The sequence below is a fragment of the Rhododendron vialii genome, chromosome 12a, assembly GCF_030253575.1.
Source record: "Rhododendron vialii isolate Sample 1 chromosome 12a, ASM3025357v1".
Classification (NCBI taxonomy): Eukaryota; Viridiplantae; Streptophyta; class Magnoliopsida; order Ericales; family Ericaceae; genus Rhododendron; species Rhododendron vialii.
The window spans coordinates 18,952,925-18,975,677 of record NC_080568.1 but is presented as its reverse complement, the minus strand read 5'-3'; the positions used below and the strand labels follow the sequence as shown (position 1 = coordinate 18,975,677).

The 22,753-nt window shown below is 38.1% G+C and overlaps 3 long non-coding RNA genes across 3 annotated transcripts; all 3 read right to left on the bottom strand.

Moving 5' to 3' along the window:
• Positions 1-106: 106 nt before the first annotated feature.
• Positions 107-685, bottom strand: LOC131309945 (uncharacterized). The gene is made up of 2 exons (XR_009195049.1): positions 554-685; positions 107-479 (listed from the first exon to the last, which is right to left on the bottom strand). It is a non-coding gene; the product is annotated as an uncharacterized LOC131309945 (long non-coding RNA).
• A 958-nt stretch (positions 686-1,643) lies between these two features.
• On the bottom strand, positions 1,644-2,767 carry LOC131309946 (uncharacterized). The gene is made up of 2 exons (XR_009195050.1): positions 2,412-2,767; positions 1,644-1,845 (listed from the first exon to the last, which is right to left on the bottom strand). It is a non-coding gene; the product is annotated as an uncharacterized LOC131309946 (long non-coding RNA).
• Positions 2,768-12,196: 9,429 nt separating this feature from the next.
• On the bottom strand, positions 12,197-17,059 carry LOC131309944 (uncharacterized). The gene is made up of 3 exons (XR_009195048.1): positions 15,188-17,059; positions 14,452-14,776; positions 12,197-13,162 (listed from the first exon to the last, which is right to left on the bottom strand). It is a non-coding gene; the product is annotated as an uncharacterized LOC131309944 (long non-coding RNA).
• Positions 17,060-22,753: the final 5,694 nt, after the last annotated feature.

The following is a 22,753-nucleotide window of genomic DNA, read 5'->3' as shown; positions in this document are numbered from 1 at the left end:
GTATTCTATGCCAAAAGGCTTCGAAGAAGTTTCTGTTGTTTATAGGCAATTATTTTTCATCTCTACGACATACACTTTTTTGCAGCATTGTAGCAAACAACCTATCTTGTATTAAAGAGGATTTTAGACATGTTCATCTCACACAAATAAATTCAGTTGAGTGCAACCTTATACAATCTTGTAGATTTTAATATAGTTATTCAGGAAGGATTACAATCTACCTCTACAAACCTTATGAAGCCGATATATTTTTGCTTTCTCAAAATCCTTCAAATATGAGCCTCTAAGTCTAGGCTCTCCCTACCCATCAATATCTGCAACCGGTTGGCTTGGAATCTAAAACTTCTTCCTTTCTAATAGCTGCAAGCTCTAAAATTGTACTGCAACCTTTCTCTTCAGCCTCAAAGCCATCCCCCAAGTGAGTAGATCTAGAAGGTACTGCAACTGTTTTGGGGTGAAGTTCGGAGAACCACCCATACCTAAGGGAAATGAAGTCAGAAGTTAAAATAAACAGTAGTTATTTGAAAAAAGAGAATAAGAGAGAGCTTCAGACCTTGAGCGAAAAATAGAGGGACGTTCTACAGCTGCATATACATCGCTTGCACTAATGCCCCTGTCATTCAATGTCCATCGTTTGTATGCACTTAATTTCTCCAACTGAATACTGTATGGGAAAAGCATGGGAATACTGTATGGGAAAAGCATGGGATCCCCTATAGCGACACTTGAACTTCCCCATTTGATATTTAGGTGCTTAGCACAGACGATGTCTTCCTGCGAACACTTAGAGTGAGTTTTAGAATTGGAATATGACCATCCTACACAGAGGCATTGCATTTGAATTGGAGGTGGTCCCTAAGTGAAGCCCTGCCCTGTATTCTCGGCATAGGGACATCATATTTTGTAGCTTCAAATAGCAGAACATACACAAGAACATGTTTGGGTAGAGTTTGACTACTGAACATCAAATGTTTTGTACAAATTAGCTTGGGTTCTAAACATACAAAACTTGGAAGTGGAAGCAGATTCCATGGCTAATATTCGATGATTGTCAAATGATAATGCTCATCATGCCCTTAACAACCTTATTGGTGATTGCCGTTTTACTGTTAAACAGGTTCAGCAGGGGGATGATTGGGCATATCTTCCGAGAAGCTAACAAATGAGTGGATATTTAGGCGAAGAAAATTAGCTACTTCTAGCATTTCCTTACAGTTATTCCAACAACCAATGGATTTCAAATCCCAGAAAAATGTTGTCTTAATTTATACATGTTCCTCTTTCACCAAAGAAAAAGACAACGAAAAGTGTATATATATATATATATATATATATTTTGCATTTTTCATATTAATCTATGGTGTTCAACAAGCATTCCATTGGACCATACCGCAACCATTACAAACAACCAAATTATTACACCACTCCAGCAATTGTCAAAGGAATATAATAAAGATGCAACTGGGATCAAATTTGGCATTACATGTAGAGATGCTTCATAATTTAAATACAGTAAGATAAGGATCCAAGAATCAAAATGTGATGTGCCAACCTATAGTTGGGGTTATGAACCTTTATAATTCCACATTTTGAAATTAACTTATCAATATATGGGGACATATGAAGGGTTTTTGTTAAAAATATTGTCACAAACACGTAAATGGACACAAAGAGAATTGAAACCAATGGTTTGCTTGGTGGTCAATATTATGCGGCATTGTTTAATACCTTAGGTGTAACCATGAATGCATTTAAGCCCAATCCACGTCAAACTTGCCTCAGGTCTCGCATCTCTTCCTTTCTCGCTATGTCTAGAATGCTTCTATCTGTTTCAGTTGTCTTACTCTGTGAAACATGGTAACATTTTTCCAAATTAAGTCAATAAAAAACTGAACTAAAGGGGGGTGCGGAAAAATTAAACCTCCCAACGACCTGAGGTTTTGTGGTAGATATTCCTAATAGTGATATTCATTTGTGGTATTTCTCCATCATTGTTTAGTAAAATATTAACCAAACACTTGTTAAAAAACCCATTTATAGCTTTATCGAACCCTCACCAAAAATCCCCTAGATAAAAAGAACAAGGAAGAAAGCCCAAATTAGTGAAGCATTCAAACAACTCTAATACAAGCAATCAAGTTTCCATTAATCCAATTCATAAAAAAATCGAAATCACCGTAATCACGCTTTCAATGCCATCAATCTAACCCCTTTGAACAAGAAGAGCATTCGATTGTGTGGCACAGGAGAAATAAACAAAACACACAGAACCCAAAAAATGGCACTGGGCAGGAGGCCAGAAACAAACACCAAAAGGTATCTCTTCCAGTAAGCGCACTGGAGGAGGCACCCCCAAAAGGGGGGAAACCCAAATCCCGAACCAAAACCCTAAACCAGATCCGAATAGTTACCTCATCTAACAAAAGAAACACACTGAAGAAGCCCTAAACCAGATCCCTTGCCTTCTTCATCGCTGTCCTCATCGCCGTTGTGGTTATCGTCATCGTTGCATTTGTGGCCGCCTTCGCCGTCCTCACTCACTCTCTCTCTCTCTCTCTAAAATGCAGATTATAAGCAGTAGGTGAGAGTGGCAGGGGTATTTTCTCTGTTCAATTTGAAGGGCGCCACGTGGCCGAGAGCGAAATTACAATAATGGCCATTCGGAAAATTGCTCCTTGGGCAATTGGTAAAATGGACGAAATCAAAGGGCAAAATTATCCCAATTGAAAAATGGCATCTCCCAATTTGGTTCTTATTATTTAGGAGGATGGATAAGACTAGTAAGCAAACACGTAAAAGAAAATATCTCATACCTTTGGGTTAAAGACATCTAAACTTTTATTGTCTAACTATCTTAATCCAATTATGTTATACATATACTTACTTCCCTGTGGGGCCAAGTAAAATTCATAACCACATAATTGCAATATGAAAATGCCAAAAGCAAAACTTATCATAACTTTATTTTAAAATGCTGTGGCTGTTCTTAAACTATAGATTTTGGCATTATTCATCAAAAGTAAATGAAGTCGCATGGAGTACAGTTTAACCGAAGTACACATGAATTACATGAAATGCCTTAACAACATGCCCGTAACCCATAAACTATTAAAATATGCAATCTCTACGCACATAAAAAACAAAAGCACCGTTCAACCAAATAAATGGGTAGGCAAAACCAGTGAATGACATCCTTCAACCAAATAAATGACTTAAATACAACTGTAATCAAAAGGATTTCGGAAAAACCATAGCAACAGTAAAAACATTTGACTAACATGCTATAGTAAACTTAATCAGATTTACACTTTGAAAAGCACCCAATCTCATAACCATAATATGCAGAAACGTAAATTACAATGATTAGTGAATGCCTAATGGAACTAGAATGCTCCAAACGACTATATTAAAAAATCACAAAAACTAAAGCAAATGCACCTATTGACTTCATAGGCAAATCCACGAAGGGCCAGGATCAACACTGAAATATAAGAGTTTTTCGTCTAAAAGCATTTCGAAATAGCAGTGAATGGTTTCGATAGATTTAAGTCTCGACATTCAACTAATCCGACTAAACACATTGACATGAAGGTTGGCTCTGATACCAAATGATAAACCTATGTGGGAGAATCAAAATAAATATGCAGCGGAAAAATACTTACCTTCTGTCATGGTGTTTAAGTCTTGAGAAATCCGAACACCGTTTTGATCTTGAATCAAATTGTCTAACACTCACTGATTTGTTTGGAGAGAAATGGGTAGGATTTCCGGTCTATTCTATATCATGTTAATCCCATAACTTGATGGTAATCACAGGCCTTTATATAGATAGACAGGGACCCTTTCTCAATAGTCACAACCTAATGTGTGACTCTTCACCAAGAGTCACCCCCTTTCCAATAGTCATACCCCTTAGACTTCCGGTCTATTCTATATCACGTTAATCTCATAACTTGATGGTAATCACATGCCTTTATATAGGTAGACAGGGACCCTTTCCCAATAGTCACAACCTAATGTGTGACTCTTCACCAAGAGTCACACCCTTTCCAATAGTCACACCCCTTAGACTTCCGGTCTATTCTATATCACGTTAATCCCATAACTTGATGGTAATCACATGCCTTTATATAGATAGACAGGAACCCTTTCCCAGTAGTCACAACCTAATGTGTGACTCTTCACCAAGAGTCACACCCTTTCCAATAGTCACACCCCTTAGACTTCCTTCCATCAAGAAAGTATTAGGCAACTATTCATAAAGGTACCATTATATGGGTAATTAACTTAAATCTAATATCGAAGTTTTAATAAATATAATACATAAATACAATAATAAGATGACAAGTCATGTGAGCCACACTTAATGAACATAGAACTAACATGGGTTTGATAGTTGAAGGGAGAAGTAAAAAATTTTGAGATAGTTAAGTTGAAGGGGGAAGTATAAATTTTCGGGATAGTTTAAGGGTTAAGTACATATTATACCCTTCTTCTATTTGAGGACATGTTATTGACAATTTGAAGAAACTTGCTTTATCTCTATTTCTTCAATAAAACAAAAATGCCATGTTGCATGTTTGAGATTGAATTTGAAGGAAACGATTTAACTAGGCCGGGGAAAAACAAAGAACATCCAACTCCATCATAATCAGAAATTGTTGAATTGAAACAATTGGTTTATTAGATCTTCTGTAGTGAAATGGAGGGATGTGTGAGTTGTTCACCTTACGAATTTTGAAAAAGTCCACCACATGTTCGGAAAATCCCTGTATGTCTGCCAACTTCCAACCCTTCTAATTGCACAATGTGACATTGTGGTAGTTAGAATGCGGTAATAAGGCACATGAGTCCAAATTCGCAGTCAGTTGTAGTCAGTCGTTGCCACTGCGACTATAACCCATCACAGATTGGCAGCGCAAGAAAATAATGATCTTGTTTAACCATTGTACATACCTAAAATCAGGGAATGGAATAATTGAGAATCTCAACTAACTGCCAATCCGCTAAAGTTGTTAAAGTAGTGATAAATTCAAAAAACAAAGGGAAGAATGTTCTATCTTAAAGAGAGAAGAGATTCAACCATGTCACAACCAACAAAAGGAGGGTGTAGATATCGCAATAGGATGAGTTGGAGCCGGATAAATAGTCCTCGTCCCACCCACGTTCCTAATTTTGGGCGGACTTAGAGAAGGAAAATCAGAGCGGGGATTATTGGGTTCCTCATTCACCGTTGTAAGGAATTCATTAGGTTTATTAATCCAATTGCTCCGGTATTGTATTAGCGTGGCAAACCCGAGAGGTAGGCCTGTCAATGGACTGGATTCGATCAGAATCCGGTAACGTCTATCCATAATCCGATAATCCGAATCAGTTAATCAAAATACGGATCGGATCGGATTCGGATTGTAATCCGTTATCAATCCTATCCGAAATTTATTTAACAAAACCTTATTTCCCTTTTCTCAATCGAAGCCAGTCTATCTCCACCTCAACGGAATATTTCTTGGATAGGATTTAACAACGGAATATAACAGCGGTTTTGACGCCTTTAATTACGTCGTCGCCGAAAACCTTGGCGATTGGGCCCTTGATGAACAAGACAACGTCATTCTCTGTTGTTATCAAGTCGTAGACGAGGAAGTTCCACTGGAGAAGCTCCGGAACCGGAGATTTAATCACTGGTGGAGTATTTTTCTTCGGCAAATTTAGAATAGGCTGGGGAAAAGTAAACCGGCGCCGGAGTCTCGCCAGGAAATCGCACTTGAAGGTTGTTCTGTAAGGAGAAGAGAGGAATCCAGAATGTCTTGTTGTTTGCAAAATGTTGTGCGGGGAAGAGACCGGTGAGGTGGGCGGCGGACGGTGGCGGGGGAGTCTCCAGCGGAAGGATGACTAGGATTTCCCAAGCCGGGTGAAGGATAGAGACGGTGGGAGTGGATTTGTATTTTAAAATTTTTGTATTTTTTTACTTTTTTTTTTTCTAAAATTCTGGAAGTTAAAAAAATAAAAAATAAAATCGGATCGGATTTGGATTTTCAGATCAGATCCAGATTTTTCGAATTCGGATTCGAATTACCGCTATCGGATCCAAGTCTTATCGGATTCGGATCAAATCTGGTCCATTGACAAGCCTACTGAGAGGTGCAAGGCAGAAAGAGAGAGAACAAGAGGCAGGAGGCGAGGCGAGTCGAGTTGAGACGAGAAACTGTAGGTGTGCTCCTCCTCCAGGAGAGCTTTTGTAATATATTGTGAATATAGCAAATTTTCTGCCAATCTAGCGTGTGTGCGTTCGGTTTCGATTCCAGTTGAGCATAACATTTATAACTTAAAAGATGTTCTGAAAAAATTGTTGTTCATCCAAACGGAAAATGTATGAGGATATTTTAGAGAGTATATAATTAACGATGTCTATTAAACAGCAGCCCCGTCTGTTGAAGACTCCGTCGACATACATTTTCCAAACATCGCTGTGGAACAGCTTCCAGGCGGTGCTGGGGTTAGCTTGAAGCACGGCTTCGGGGTTTGGGGTCGGTACCAGGGTGGAGGACTCGTCCAGAGTAAGTTAGGCGATGAAATCAGCAAGGGCCTGAGCTTTGATGGCCGTTTGAGCTTTGATGGCCGTTTGGGGCTGGTAGTGAATTTCGTAGTTTGCAAGTTCCACCATCCATTGGGAGATGCGGTTTGAGAGATCCACTTTCTGGAGGAGAGATTTGAGGGGGAACTCGATGAGAATGATGATTCAGTGAGCCTGGAAATACGGGGCGAGCTTCCGAGAGGCCGAGACTAGGGCGAGAACGAGTTTCTCCAAGGGCAGATAAAGTGTCTCGACAGGTGTCATCGTCTTACTGGAATAGTAGAGATGGGCTGGTGGTCTCATCCTTCCTGATGAACGAGCACCGAAATGATAGCATGAGGAGATGGCTAGGTACAAGAACAAATCCTCCTGATCCTTAGGCGTGACGAGGAGCGGGGCCTTGGAGAGGTAAGTCTTTAGTTGTTGGAAAGCTCAGTCACATTCCTCTATTCATTTAAAATTGCGTCGGCTGCCTTTCAAGAGGGCGAAGAATGGCTGGAATTTGTTAGAGAAGCGACTGATGAACCGGTTGAGGGCGGCGGCCATGCCCGTGAGACGTTGAACATCCCTCTTGTTGTGGGGAGCCGAGAGTTTCTCAATTGCAAGGAGTTGAGCAGGGTCGACTTTAATACAACGTCGGGAGACAAGGTGACCAAGAAACTTTCGGAGTTGACGCCGAAGGCACACTTTTCAGCATTGAGACGAAGCTTATGAGCTTTGTGACAAATCACCTGTCATATGATCAGATGCGCCAGAATCGAAAACCCATGGAGCACTGCCAATATGAGAAGATGAGTGAAGACAAGTATTACCTAATGAGACATGAGTCGCAATGGAAGTCGAAGATGCATTAGCCTTATGAAACATGGAATCATACTCAAACCTAGAGATAGTAATCTAATCTGGAAGAGCCAGCCCAGACGGCTCCCCTCAAATGTAGCCTAATTAGCCCAAGCAAGCTTGCCATAAAGCTTCCAACAGAACTCAACAGTGTGATTGGTTGCATTGCAATGTGTACACTTCTTGGTGCCACGCCCCCCACAGCCGCCACGTCAACCACTATGTTCATAAGAACCACTACGGACCGGGGGGGGAGGATTATAGTGGCTAAAATTCTCAGAAGATGAAATAGGACCAGTAGTAGGAGCAGCTAGGGAAGATGGAGTTGGATGGTCTAAAACAGAAGACTGAGGAGCAACCCTTCGAACACGAGCAAAAGCCTCACCAACGGTAGGAACTTCCTTGCCTGAAAGTATTTGGGGAATGAAAAGAGCAAGTTCTGAATTCAGCTTGGACAAGAGTTTGGTAACTCGAAATTCATCTCTGTACTTCTGCTGAACCTTTAAATCTGTGGTTAAAGGTTGATAGACATTTAACTCATCCCACATCCCTGTTAAGGTGGAAAAGTACTCAACAACCGATCGATCTCCTTGTTGGAAAGAGAACATTCTGATAAATTTGATAAATGCGAGAGAGATTCTGTTCGGATGAATATAATTCATGTAAAGTATCCCATACTTCTTTGGATGTGTCAAGGCATGCAACATTATTAAAAATATTAGGTTCAAGACTATTCCAAAGCAAAGTCATAATATACGAATCATTTTGAATCCAAACAGAATCTTCAGACGGGGCATTAGTGATATAGAAAGTCTCACCACTTGCTCACAAAGAAACAGTCACAGCACATGACCATGGCAAATAATTGGCCCCATTTAATTTAATTGAGGTGAGAACAACAATGAAATGGATCCCTAACAGTGTCCTTAGAGCCTGCTGTTTCGATTTTCCTATCCTTATCACCCATAATACGAGAGCAAACCAAAAAATAGGAATAAACCAAATATTACTAGAGATCTTGAGCACTGCCCAGTTGATATCAACCCCCGGAAAAAAAGATTACCAGATTTGGTAGTCGTTGGAGATGCAACAGAGATACCCGAAGTTGATACGGTTTAGATGAGGGTTCGACGTAGCTGCTGGGGTTCAAGCGAGGTCGCTGGAGTCCGACTGAGTGGGCGATGGAGTTTGTAGAAGGTTGGAGAAGGTTGAGAAGGCAGTCTCAGTGTTGCTGAGAACCGAGAGTACTTCGTCGAAGAGCGAGAATCGTCAGAGATGACTGGAATGATGTCGCCAGTGGTCGGCGATGCAGAGGAGGGCCGACGAGTGATTAGAGAGGGCCGAAAAAGGGGTCGGCAAAGATGGGTTTCCAAATAGGTCTGAGAAATAGAGATCGTTTGAGAGGAGAATAAAGACAGGCTCCCTACCTCTGAAAAAAGAGAGGATAAAGAGGATACTTGATTGAGAGACCAAGAAAAGAAGAGAAAGGATAAATCAAGTTCTTGGAACCTGCTTTGATACCATGTCGAAATACTCAATTGATAAATATTCTTCTCACAACGAGGTACAATATATAGACTGGATACAAGGTAAAATAAGAAAAGAGCATAAAATTAAATCAAATCCCTAATTGATTCTACCTAATTGAGTATCTTTCTAATTACATTCAATACATTAAATACAATCAACAATAATATAATTGAATATATCAAACATTTTGCAGGAACTCATGAGATGATGTGTACTACCAGCATCCTTGCAATGAACCCCCGTAAAATAACATGGACAAATTCATTCAAATGTAACCATGTTCCACTACTTGAATCTAAAGAAGAATGAATATAAAAAGAACTTTTGACAACAAATAGTTGAAGGCTTTGTTTGGATCCCGTATTTTGCAAGAAAATGAAAGGAAATAGGAAAAGGAATGAAGGAAAAGATAGATTCTAAATTCCATGCTTTCATTTGGTGGAATAGGAAAACAAGAAAACGAAGAACCATTGATCATTAAACTTCTCCATCTTTTCCTTCTTATTTCCTTTTACCCCTATTTTCTTTTTCCAAACAAACACGAAAATGTTTTTCAAACCCTTTTCCCTTTCCTTTTCCTTCGCAAAACCCTAGATCCAAACAAAGCCAATCGAATTCTACTACACCAAAACGACATATTCAATATACTTCCAAAAAAGGAAAGAAAAATCAGAAAAAGGTAAAGGTAAAACCTTCCATACCATAAATTTGAAGAGCTATTTGAAAAGTCTGTTAAACTTGGTACAAACTCTATACCTGTTGTTGCCAAAAAAGGAGCAATAAAAATGGGTACCTTGAGCTGGATATCCATTACAACCAAATTTCAACTACTAATCGTCAGTAGTATCGAGTGAAAGGAACATATGAACTGCCAAATTCTCCTGCCTGTAAATTTACTACTGGTGCTCATAACCCATTGCGATGGATCATTCCCAGCAAGACATTGCTAAAAACAATACCACACTAACAATTTATATTCTATTTTCTGCCCCGGTGACAATATACAAAACGATTCGGAATCTTAAATGTGAAAAAAGGAAAACAAAACAAGAGTTTGAAAAATGAGATCAATATAGACACAAGAGTTTCCATCAGAAATGTGTTATTCTGCCTATTCCAAACATGAGTTGTAGGTTTTCTCTACAATTCGTACAGTTAGCATTGTGGAAGCTTATTGAGAAGAATGTTTGTTGTGATAAAATCACGAGTTGTGATCCTTCGATGAATAGCTAACCAACAAAAGCATACAAACTAGTCTAAAGATGGATCTTTGAAAACAAAAATATTCTTGTGTGTTTGGCCAAACTAAAATTTTTGCTAAATTATTTTTTGACTAAAATCAGCTAAAGTCAAACCACTTTTAACAAAGATTTAGACATTTAGTCCAAAAACCATAACTGAACTTTTGCCAGAAAAACATCAACAAATTTAGGTAGCCAAACCCGCTAGGCTCTACAAAAAAACTAAAAAATATAAGGGGTTGTACACACCTCTCCTGTAGAATTCCAAGCCATTTCAGCATTTTCTCATGATTTCTCTGTTCTGTTCGGTCATTTTTCAAGGTGCAACAAAACTTACTTTAAAATTGGTAAAGACACTTCCCATCACAATGCAATCCCGACCTAAGCGGATTGATTTAGAGGTTCAAATGCAAACTTTGCTCTACAACGGGAAAGAGAGATTCACCCCTGGCGATTCACTGAAATACATACTGGAAAATTCTTTTAAGTAATTCAAGTAATCACCTTGAGTAGACAAAGATGCCCTCGTTCTATTGGTTGATAGAAAAAGAAGACCACTCCAATCTCTCACCTGAAGCAAGCACCAAAGAAGTTAAACGTGGAATCTTCCAAGAGTGCCCTTCCACCAAACTCGGAAATTTAGCAAAATTTTGTGTATGGCCATAAAACTCAAGAACAGACATCCAATGATCCAAACCTGCACAAGCAAGGAATCCTAAAGAAACTATACGGATCCTAATAACCAAGCGTGCTTTAATTTTTCTTCTTTTTCTTTGATGAGACCCAAACCCTATTCTCCTTCCTCCCCCATTCCAGCCGACCTAAGCGATGGCCATGGCGACCCCGAGGGTGAGTCTCTCTCTCTGTCTCTTCTCCCTCTCTCCCTCCCTCCCTCTCTCTCGCTCTCACACACACCCCACGGATCTAGAAGTAGGAGATCAACAAAAGCCATCATCCCTCTCATTCTCACTCCTGTCATCCATCATCTCCGATTGAATCAACTGAAACACCTTCGGATCCACTGATTTTTTGCTTCAAAACCCCTTAAATCAAGCTTCGAAACCCTTCAATGGTGGTTAGGGCATGATGGTGGTGGCGGCGAGGATGGCCTGATGGTGGTTTTTTTTATGGTAACCGACCAAACCAGACCAAAACCAGTGGAACTGACTGAAACCAGACCGGTCTTGTTTCAACCGGTTCCGGTTTCCAAATTCTCCAAACCAAATCACCGTCCTAGAAATAGGCCAAAATCGGACTGGCCCAGTATCACCCCTAAATGCAATACACGAACATAACAAAAGAGGAGCTTCTACGCATGCCCGCTATGATAACAAGGGAGTTTGCATCAAGGTTTACATGTTCAATGAAGTAAACAAGCAACCCTCAGCAACTTCGCAATCCCCAGATTGTGAGGCAGTCTCCATGGCATCTTTATACAAATTGTCTTTCTTTGATAATGCAATAGACTGCTTCCATCTACCAAGTTTTTTGTAAATATAAATAGCAACACGCCTCATCTCCAAAAGCTCGTGCATTTCATTATGCTCAAAACAAAAAGTTCGCGAAATCAAACTTCACAAACAGAGAAGAAGCATAAGTTACAGAGAGTTGCAACAACCTTCTATGCAGTCCAATCTGATCAAAGCTATCACAAAAGTAATTGATTCTCGCAATCTCATTAAGAGCTTCATTCACAGTAGTCACATTGTTGCTCTGAACAACAACCATGTTTGGCTTCACAAGAAGCAAGTGACTAGCCTGAAACGCCTGAATTATCCAACCAAACGGAAATAGTAGGCTCCAAAGAGATGCACCATGTAGTGAAACGCATATAAATGATACACAAGAAAAGAAAATTTGAATTGTTTCCTTCAAAACAGTCAAAACAATTTTCTTAGAATGTCAATGGTCAAAATGTAGGAAAACAGATTCTACGACTATGAGACATACCTAAAAACTTGGTGTGACCGGTCAGAAAATATTCAACAATGACATTTTCAAACATTCTCAATTTTCAAGCATTATTATTATTATTTTCCAGCTGTCTCCCAAAATCCGTAAAACGTACACAATTTCTCATTGTCCAGATAACCGAAACAACATATGGAAATGACATTTTGAGCCATGGTGATATAAATAGAAACATTTTCTAAGAGAATTACAAACCTTTCGCATTATTCCAACCAAACGTGTATGGTCACGCGAAGTGCAAGCACGTTAAGCATATCATTTATAAGATCAGGATGCTCTTCCAGTTCAACGTTCGCAACTTTGACTGCAACATCTTTGAACTGCATGTTGTCCCATGCTTCTGGAGAATGATTCATGAAGGTCGTGGCAGTATTATCAAACTTGTCTTACTCAATATAAAAATATGTGAGTTACCTTCAGGCTCCGTTTGTTTGAACGTAAAATATTTTACATATTTTCCGGTATTTGGTTGTTGAAATTGCCGGAAAATGACTGTCGGGGAAAATCTTTTACACCCTTAGGCATTAAAATGATTTATCATGGAAATGATTTACCATGGAAAACCTGGTAAGTTGTTTTCCAATGGGTGTCCAGGCTGTCATTCTCCCATTCCAGTGATTCCACGACCATCTCTCTCTCTCTCTCGCTCTCTCTCTCTCTCTCTCTCTCTCTCTCTCTCTAAATATCAAGTACTCACTCTAAGGGAAAGCCATTGTTTTGAAACATATTTTCATGTACCAACCAAACACCGGACAATAAAAGTTCAAATTTTGTTTTCTAAAAAGACATTTTACATGTAAAATATTTTACATCGAAACATACGGAGCCTCAGTGTTGTTCATCGCAAGCTCGAATCAGCTTAGGAATGTTTAGACGAGTTGAAAACAGTTTGATATGCTCCATAAAATTCTCATAGCGGTATCTAGCATATAGGACACCCAGCTTGAATCAATTTAGGAATGTTCAAGCATCAATAATATTCACTGACCTCCTCCAAGTCATCCACCTACAAATGTCTCCAAAACCGCTAATTTAGGAGAAAAAAAATATTACAATAGCAAATTTAACCGCATGCGGCAAAATATACATTCACTGAGCAACAAAATTTATGCAACAAAACATATGCATCATAATGGGCATGCATGCAAGCCAGCAAATCAATGTTTTAAAAACCGGACCGGACGGTTGAACCGGCAACCGGCCTCTTGTCCGGTTTGGTTCAATCCCAAAACCGATTAGTTTGTTAAACCGGCCTATTTTCATAAACCGTTCTTAGAATATATGGTCAAACCGGCGAACCTGGGAAACCGATGCAGTTTTAACAACCCAGCCCGTTGTTAAAATAATTACTTCCTGCTTCAAGGCACAACGCATTTGTTGCTTTGCTCACCTTTGACAACGCTGAAGGAAAGTAAGTGCTAGAAAATAATTTATAGACAACTAACAAATTTAAGATTCCGATGCACAGCAACAAAAGACCTTGAAGTATACGTTCGCATACATAATCTAACAAACTTCAATATGTGAAGCATATATGTAGTTTACATGAAAAACATCACACGGGCATGGTATTTGGTTATAAAAGTGAATTTACACCAATGAATGACCTACTTAATGCAAAAATAAGATGTTAGTGTCTTCTCTTTTGCCTTCCATTTTGTTATTATTTTAATGTGACTGAAATAAAAACACAGTTGGAGTTGTGATTGTTAATATGTATTCTTAATATTCTCTATAGGCTTCTAAAAACACATCTGAAAGCATAAGTACCATCACGGTATCACAAATATCTCAAGAGTTATTAACATCCCATGGGTCACTTTTGCTTCACCGAATTGAAATTAGACAAAAATGCAAAAATTCACATATTATATGAATTGATACTAACAACACGTAACATCTATACCATAAAGAGACAAAGTCTCTAAAATGAAATTTTTAGGAGGGTGGCAAGGGTCTCTCTCTCTCTCTCTCTCTTTTTGTGGTTTATTTTAAGAGAGGCAATTGAGGAATAAAATTCAAAATATAAAATAGAATGGTAAGAAGTGTACCTTGCCTCCATAATTTAAAAGGAGACTCCTAAAATCTAAAATGCACCTTGACAATCAATGTGTTTTATAGAGTTTGAATTTTGAGAATTAATTCTTAGGTTTAGATTTGGACTATATAATATTTGTTTCTTTTATAGCTACTAGTTGTGCTGCACAAACATCTTCAGGTCTTCACAATTTTGGACCAAGCAGACCAAACGGGAAAAAAAAAAAGATCATAAAAAATTAAGCAGTTGAACCATACCTGGTCAAAAAGGACATAAATGCATCTGTTTCTTCATCTTGAAGTACGAATTTCATTTGTCCTTGAGGTGATGCACGTTGAAATCTAGTCAATTCTTTCACAATCCACAATTCATGTGTAACATCCTATGAGTTCAGCTCGATAAGCATTGTCTCCAGCATCAATGACTTGACTAACAAAAGCTTAATAAACTCCAATTCAGGCTTTGTGCCAAAGACACATTTTTCACTTGCACTTTGCGATGTTTATTCAAAGAGACATCCGAACAACCATGCACTTCCGAAAAAGCAAGAACGTTAATAGCCAAAGTCGCATTGGGGAATACCTGGAATAACGAACAGCCTTACCCTCCAGATTTAGCATTTACATAATAAACATAGAAAAGAAAAATTATCTGAAAAAAAAAATAGAACAATCACTTCTTCGGAGTATTGCATGCATAGTTCATATATAGCCCATCCCTCCCCTCCCCCTCCCCCCCCCCCAAAAAAAAAAAAAGAAGGTCCACTGATAGCATTAAGCATAAGTAAGGGAAAATGAACTATGCAGTAACTCAAACTGATTTCAAGTGTCTCTAAGTTGGGGAAGGACAGGTTTAGGGCAATAAAATCTGAAAAATACGTATTTTCAGATTTCTCGGCTTAAACAAAAGGATTAGCAAATAAAAGTGCCAATGCTACACCCAGTCCATAAATTGTTAAAGATTCCATAAAAGCTAAACTAAGCAATAAAGTACCTCGTATTTTTCCCTCCGCCTCGAGCTGCCTCGTGATCCCTTCGACAGCTTGGCCCGCAAATCAATGGATTCATGAGAAGTTCCTCGCACCAAAAAGAAGACATATTAATGATACGATCAACCAATGAATGATGATGGAATTATTTCCTCACTCTTCATGTTAACTAAGAACTTTGAATTCTATAAAGATTTCACTCTTATAACTAAATTACTTATTCATTTTCGTTGAGAAAATAACCCAGGGGAAGGATTGATTTGAGGATGAGGAATTAGCATACCGATTCGCTTTTGTCCTTCCCTTCTTAGTACGGCAAGAAAAGAGCACGTGAGACGTAATCAAGAGTAAAATAACAGATATCAGATAGAACCAAAAATTTCAGATGGTTTAAAGGTACTTGGAATTCTTTCTAGAACATGACCTGCGCCGAATGACTTGAAGCAAATATGGAAAAGATAATAAAAACACAGTCTACTAAGCAAGTGGATTTATGGGAATAGAAGCTTTCTTACCTCCAAAAAGGAGCTACTCGCATGTCCTCAATATCAGCAAGTGAACACTGGAAAAACTTCACCCATTCGGTTTCTGTTTCTTCCTCAGGCAGCTTAACATATTCTTTTTTTTTGGTCAAACGGAAACTTTTGGTTAACATATTCATCGGAAAGCAAGTTAATTTAAATTTATGAAAGAAGTGGGATATATATGTTTGAAAGAAATTGTTTTGAAAACGCCACAAAAGTTGAGAGCCTTGAGATTAGGGGCATTGATTTCAAGGGAGTTGAATTGGCTGTAGTATGTCAACGATCACCATCCTAGCAAGGGGCAATGAGAGATGAATCATCCAACCATTTGAGGATTAATATTTACATAACAGAGACTAAGAGAGACAAGCCTGCTAAATCCCACTACACTTTCTATTGCTCCTTCCTTTCCTCTTTGCTACTACTCAATCCCTCTCCATTACCTCCAAGGAACAATTTCTTTCAAGCATACCAGCCACCTAATCCACTAAAGCCTTTGACACATTTTTTAATTCAAGGCAATTTAGAATTTATTGGAACAGCAATGGAATTTCACCCAAAGGTAATTCTAAAATCAAGTTTCTCATTTCTAATTCCTAATTCCATGATCCTACAGCCGAGCAAAAAAAAAAAACAATGATCCGACTAGCTTGACTAACTTCAATCAGGTATCTAGAAATAAAACGAAAATTAATGGATGCTTCAAATTGAAGGCTTCCTTTACCCCAAGAAGACTTTCTTTGGTGATATTAGTAATCACAACAAGATTGGTTAATAGGAACGTGTGATCCATGGCCCTTTTTTTCCTTTCTAAATCAGTGAATCCTTAACCTTAAAAACAAGCAAGAATACAGAAACATAATTTGATTTAGATCAATGGTATCCAAAGCACCTTAGATGACATTGAAAGGAAAATGGATACTAATAACCAGATAATAGAACTCCTAACTCAATCGTTGTAACTCTTATAATGAGAACATATATTAAACAACAATTTCTACCCACTCTTGCTTTGTTCATCGATAGACTCAAGTGTTTTGTGTTGTACTGGTAGTAAGCAAACAAGTTTGTTTCTAAAAAAAATATAAATTTTGGTGAAAATACTCATGTAGTCGAAACTCCTATTTAACTATGCGGAAGAGAGAAAATACCTCTCGTATTCCGCGAAAGGAAAAAAACATAACAGTTTCCATATAGATCAGTACTCCTCATAATATGATACTATGTTACCACAATAAACAAGAAGGGTTCTTTTTCAAATTTAAATAACAATTCGACCTACTGTGTCAAATGATTTCTAGAAGAAAAAAATGTGAGACATGAACGATTATGCATAATAATCAAGCAAACTCATTTGACTAAATGGATATGACAAAAGAGAGGAGCACACCATCACCGCGGTTGATAGTGCCATCGAGCCTGAAATTGATATAACTAGCACCATAAGTTTCATGTTAACAAGCTACTCATTTCCAACCCAACACAAAATCCACCACTCACATGTGCAAACTTAAGCCCTTTCATACCTATGAACTCTTTCTTTGCTCCTTAACTGACAAACACACACAGGCCCACAATAAAATTAAGCTTATTTCCAACACCTCCATCAAAAAGAAGTCGAAAAACATAAATTTAAAGTAGTGAAGTTGAAGCAACACACTTACTCGCCAATATACAAAAAAGAGGTAGCCTATCACAAGGACATTGTTCCAATTCAAAGGTACTCATCGGGTGCGATTACATTGTATCTTCTTATTTGCCAATCTTTGAAAGAGAAGTAGCCTAAACCAGACACTTGAACTCTACTGACATCCAAAAGGTTTCCTAATAAAATTAATCAATAAACCATTCCATAATTAGCCAAATATTGCAGATAAAACATCGTCGAGGTATCTGTTTCTTACCCTCTACTATTATGCTTTACCTTTCTAGATGCTAGGGACTCTCAAGATTCACTTTAGGCGACCATAAAAGTATCCTCTGATTTTAAGTGTTATTGTTACAGTACTTGTTCCTCCAAAGCTGGTTTTGCAATCTATATCTATCTATCTTTACTATATACTAAACAAATGTGTTTTCCCTTTAAAATCTTCCAAATCTTCAATCTTAATTTCCTACATTTTGGATTTTTTTGTGTATAAAAAATAAAGAGAGAGAGAGTGTGTGTTTGTGTGTGTGTGTGTGTGTGAGAGAGAGAGAGAGAGAGAGAGAGAGAGAGAGAGAGAGAAATGTGGGGAAGTTAGGGGGAGAGAGAGAGAGGAATGTAGGAGAGGGGGCAAGAGAGAGACTTTTGGGATGAATATGGAGAAAAAATTATTCTATGCCGCTGGAGGGGTACCGTCACGTGGTAATCTAAATTCATTTTATATCACATAGAATGACACGAATGCTAGTGTGTATCGAACAGGGAACCGAAAAAGTATTAAACTATATTTTTTATCATTAGTGTTGGGCCCGTTCAATACACGGGGCCGAAAAAATAATCTGATTTTTTAATCCCGTGTATTGAACGGGAACAAACGAAAGTGGTAAGGAGTGGTAGAGGATACTTACATATGTGGTGCAGGAAGAATGGTAATCTCTTTATCCATTTCGAAATCGTCAAGCACCAAACTAGAATATGTAGACAACCTTACTATAAAGTTCAAACCAGGATATTAACGATCATGCATAATAATCAGGCAAACTCATTTGACTAAATGGGTATGACAAAAGAGGGGAGCATACCATCACCACGGTTTGTAACCATCGAGCTTGAAATTGATATAGCCAGCATCATAAGTCTCATGTTAACAACCTAGTCATTTCAAACGCAACACAAAATCCACCTCTAACATGTGCAGGCTAAAGCCATCTCATAACTCTAAACTCTCTCTTTACTCCTCAACTCACAAACACACACAGGCCCCCAATAAAATTATTAAGCTTATCGCCAACACCTTCATCAAAAAGCAGTCGGAGAACAAAAAATTTAAAGTAGTGAAGTTGAAGCAACACAACGCCAATATACAAAAAAGAAGTAGGCTATCACAAGGACATTGTTCCAGTTCAAAGGTACTCATTGGGAGCGATTTCATTGTATGTTCTTATTTGCCAATCTTTGAAAAAGAAGTAGCCTAAACCAGACACTTGAACTCTACTGACATCCAAAAGGTTTCCTAATAAAATTAACCAATAAACCATACCTTAAATAGCCAAATATTGAAGATAAAACATCATCGAGGTATCTGTTTCTTACCTTCTACTATTATGCTTTACCTTTCTAGATGCTCGAGACTCTCAAGATTCACTTTAGGCGATCATAAAAGTATCCTATGATTTTAAGTGTTATTGTTACATTACTTGTTACTCTTAAGCTGGTTTTGCAATCTATGTCTATCTATCTTTACTATATACTGAACAAATGTGTTTTCCATTAAAAGCTTCCAAACCTTCAATCTTAATTTTCTACATTTTGATTTTTTTTTTTTTGTGTATAAAAAATAAAGGGAGAGAGAGAGAGAGAGAGAGAGAGAGAGAGAGAGAGAGAGAAAGAGAGAGAGAAATGAGGGAAAGTTTGGGGGGAGAGAGAGAAAGGAACGAGGGAGAGGGGGCAAGAGAGAGACTTTGGGGATGAATATGGAGAAAAAATTATTCTATGCCGCTAGAGGTCTACCGTCATGTGGTACTCTAAATTCATTTTCCATCACACAGAATGAGACCAATGCTAGTGTATATCGAACATGGAACCAAAAAACTATTAAACTATATATTTTATCATCAGTGTTGTGCCCTTTCAATACATGGGGCCGAAAAACTGATTTGATTTTTTAATCCCGTGTCATAACGGGAAGAAACACTACTGGGAAGAAATGTTAGAGGATACTTACAAATGCGGTGCAGAAAGAATGGTACTCTCTTTATCCATTATGAAATCATCAAGCATCAAACCAGAATATGTGGACAACCTTCCTATAAAATTCAAACCAGGATATGAACAATCATGCATAATAATAAGGCAAACTCATTTGACTAAATGGATATGACAAAAGAGAGGAGCATAGCATCACCACGGTTGGTAGCAATCGAGATTAAAATTTATATCGCCAGAATCATAAGTCTCATGTTAACTACCTACTCATTTCTAACTCAACACAAAATCCACCTCTCACAAGTGCAGGCTTAAGATAACTCTGAACTCTCTTTTGCTCCTCAACTCATAAACACACACAGGCCCACAATAAAATTATTAAACTTATCTCCAACACCTCCATCAAAAAGCAATCGAAAAACATAAATTTAACGTAGTGAAGTTGAAACAACTCACTTACTCGCCAATATACGAAAAAGAAGTAGCCTATCACAAGGACATTGCTCCAATTCAAAGGTACTCATTGGGAGCGATTTCATTGTATGTTCTTATTTACCACTCTTTGAGAAAGAAGTAGACTAAACCGGACACTTCAACTCTACTGATATCCAAAAGGTTCTCTCATAGAATTAACCAATAAATCATTCCTTAATTAGCAAAATATTGAAGATAAAACATCGTCGAGGTATTTGTGTCATGCCCTGTACTATTATGCTTTACCTTTCTAGATGCTAGGGATTCTCAAGATTCACTTTAGGCGATCATAAAAGTATCCTCTGATTTTAAGTGTTATTGTTACAGTGTTTGTTCCTCCTGATTTGGTTTTGCAATCTATATCTATCTATCTTTACTATAAACTAAGCAAATGTGTTTTTCCTTTAAAGCTTCCAAACCTTCAATCTTAATTTTCTACACTTTGGAATTTTTTGTGTATAAAAGAGAGAGAGAGAGAGAGAGAGAGAGAGAGAGAGAGAAAGTGTGTGTGTGTGTGTTTGAGGGAGAGAGAGAGAGAGAGAGAAATGTGGAGAAATTTGGGTGGGGGGGCGGGAGCGTGGGAAAGGGGGCAAGAGAGAGACTTAGGGGGTTGAATATGGATAAAATATTATTCTATGCCCCTGGTGGGTTACTCTAAATTCATTTTATACCACACATAGAATAGACCAATGCTAGTGTGTATCGAACACGGAACCGAAAAAGTATTAAACTACATATTTTTATCATTAGTGTCGTGCTCGTTCAATACACGAAGCCGAAAAACCAATCTGATTTTTTAATCCCATGTATTAAACGGGAACAAATGCTAGTGGTAAGGAATGGTAGAGGATACTTACAAATGTGGAGCAGGAAGAATGGTACTTATCTTTATCCATTACGAAATCATCAAGCATCAAACCAGAATATGTGTTCAACCTTCCTATAAAGTTCAAATCAGGATATGAACGTCCATGCATAATAATTAGGCAAACTCATTTGACTAAATTGATATGACAAAAGAGAGGAGCATACCATCACCACGGTTGGTAACCATCGAGTTTGAAATTGATATAGCCAGCATCATAAGTCTCATGTTAACAACCTACTCATTTCCAACCCAACACAAAATCGACCTCTCACAAGTGCAGGCTTAAGCACTCTAATAGCTCTAAACTCTCTGTTTGCTCCTCAATTCGCAAACACACACAGGCCCACAATAAAATTATTAAACTTATCTCTAACAACTCCATCAAAAAGCAATCGAAAAACATAAATTTAACGTAATGAAGTTGAAACAACACACTTACTCGCCAATATACGAAAAAGAAGTAGCCTATCACGAGGACATTGCTCCAATTCAAAGGTACTCATTGGGAGTGATTTCATTGTATGTTCTTATTTGCCACTCTTTGAGAAAGAAGTAGCCTAAACCGGACACTTGAACTCTACTGATATCCAAAAGGTTTCCTAACATAATTAACCAATAAATCATTCCTTAATTAGCAAAATATTGAAGAAAAAACATCGTCGAGGTATTTGTGTCATGCCCTCTACTATTATGCTTTACCTTTCCAGATGCTAAGGATTCTCAAGATTCACTTTAGGCGATCATAAAGGTATCCTCCGATTTTAAGGGTTATTGTTACAATGCTTGTTCCTCCTGAGATGGTTTTGCTATCTATATCTATCTTTACTACAAACTAGGCAAATGTGTTTTTCCTTTAAAGCTTCCAAACCTTCAATCTTAATTTTCTACATTTTGGAATTTTTTGTGTATAAAAAATAAAGAGAGAGAGAGAGAGAGAGAGAAAGAGAGTGTGTGTGTGTGTTTTTGAGGGGGGAAAGAGAGAAATGTGGGGAAGTTTGGGGGGGGGGGGGGGGGGGGGGGGAGAGAGAGAGGAACATGGGAGAGGGGGCAAGAGAGAGACTTAGGGGGTTGAATATGGATAATATATTATTCTATGCCCCTGGTGGGTTACTCTAAATTCATTTTATACCACACAAAGAATTAGACCAATGCTAGTGTGTATCGAACACGGAACCGAAAAAGTATTAAACTATATATTTTTATCATTAGTGTTGTGCTCATTTAATACAAGGGGCCGAAAAACCAATCTGATTTTTTAATCCCGTGTATTGAACGGGAGCAAATGCTAGTGGTAAGGAATGATAGAGGATACTTACAAATGTGGATCTGGAAGAATGGTACTTATCTTTATCCATTACGAAATCGTCAATCGTCAAACCAGAATATGTGTTCAACCTTCCTATAAAGTTCAAATCAGGATATGACCGACCATGCATAATAATTAGGCAAACTCATTTGACTAAATTGATATGACAAAAGAGAGGAGCATACCATCACCACGGTTGGTAACCATCGAGCTTGAAATTGATATAGCCAGCATCATAAGTCTCATGATAACAAGCTAATCATTCCAACCCAACACAAAATCCACCTCTCACAGGTGTAGGTGTAGACTAAGCCCTCTCGTAACTCTGAACTCCCTCTTTGCTCCTCAACTCACAAACACAAATAGGACCACAACAAAATTATTAAACTTATCTCCAACACCATCATCAAAAAGCAATCAAAAAACAAAATTTTAAATAAGTGAAATTGAAGCAACACACTTACTCACCAATATACGAAAAAGAAGTAGCCTATCACAAGGACATTGTTCCAATTCAAAGGCACCCATTGGGAGTGATTTCATTGTATG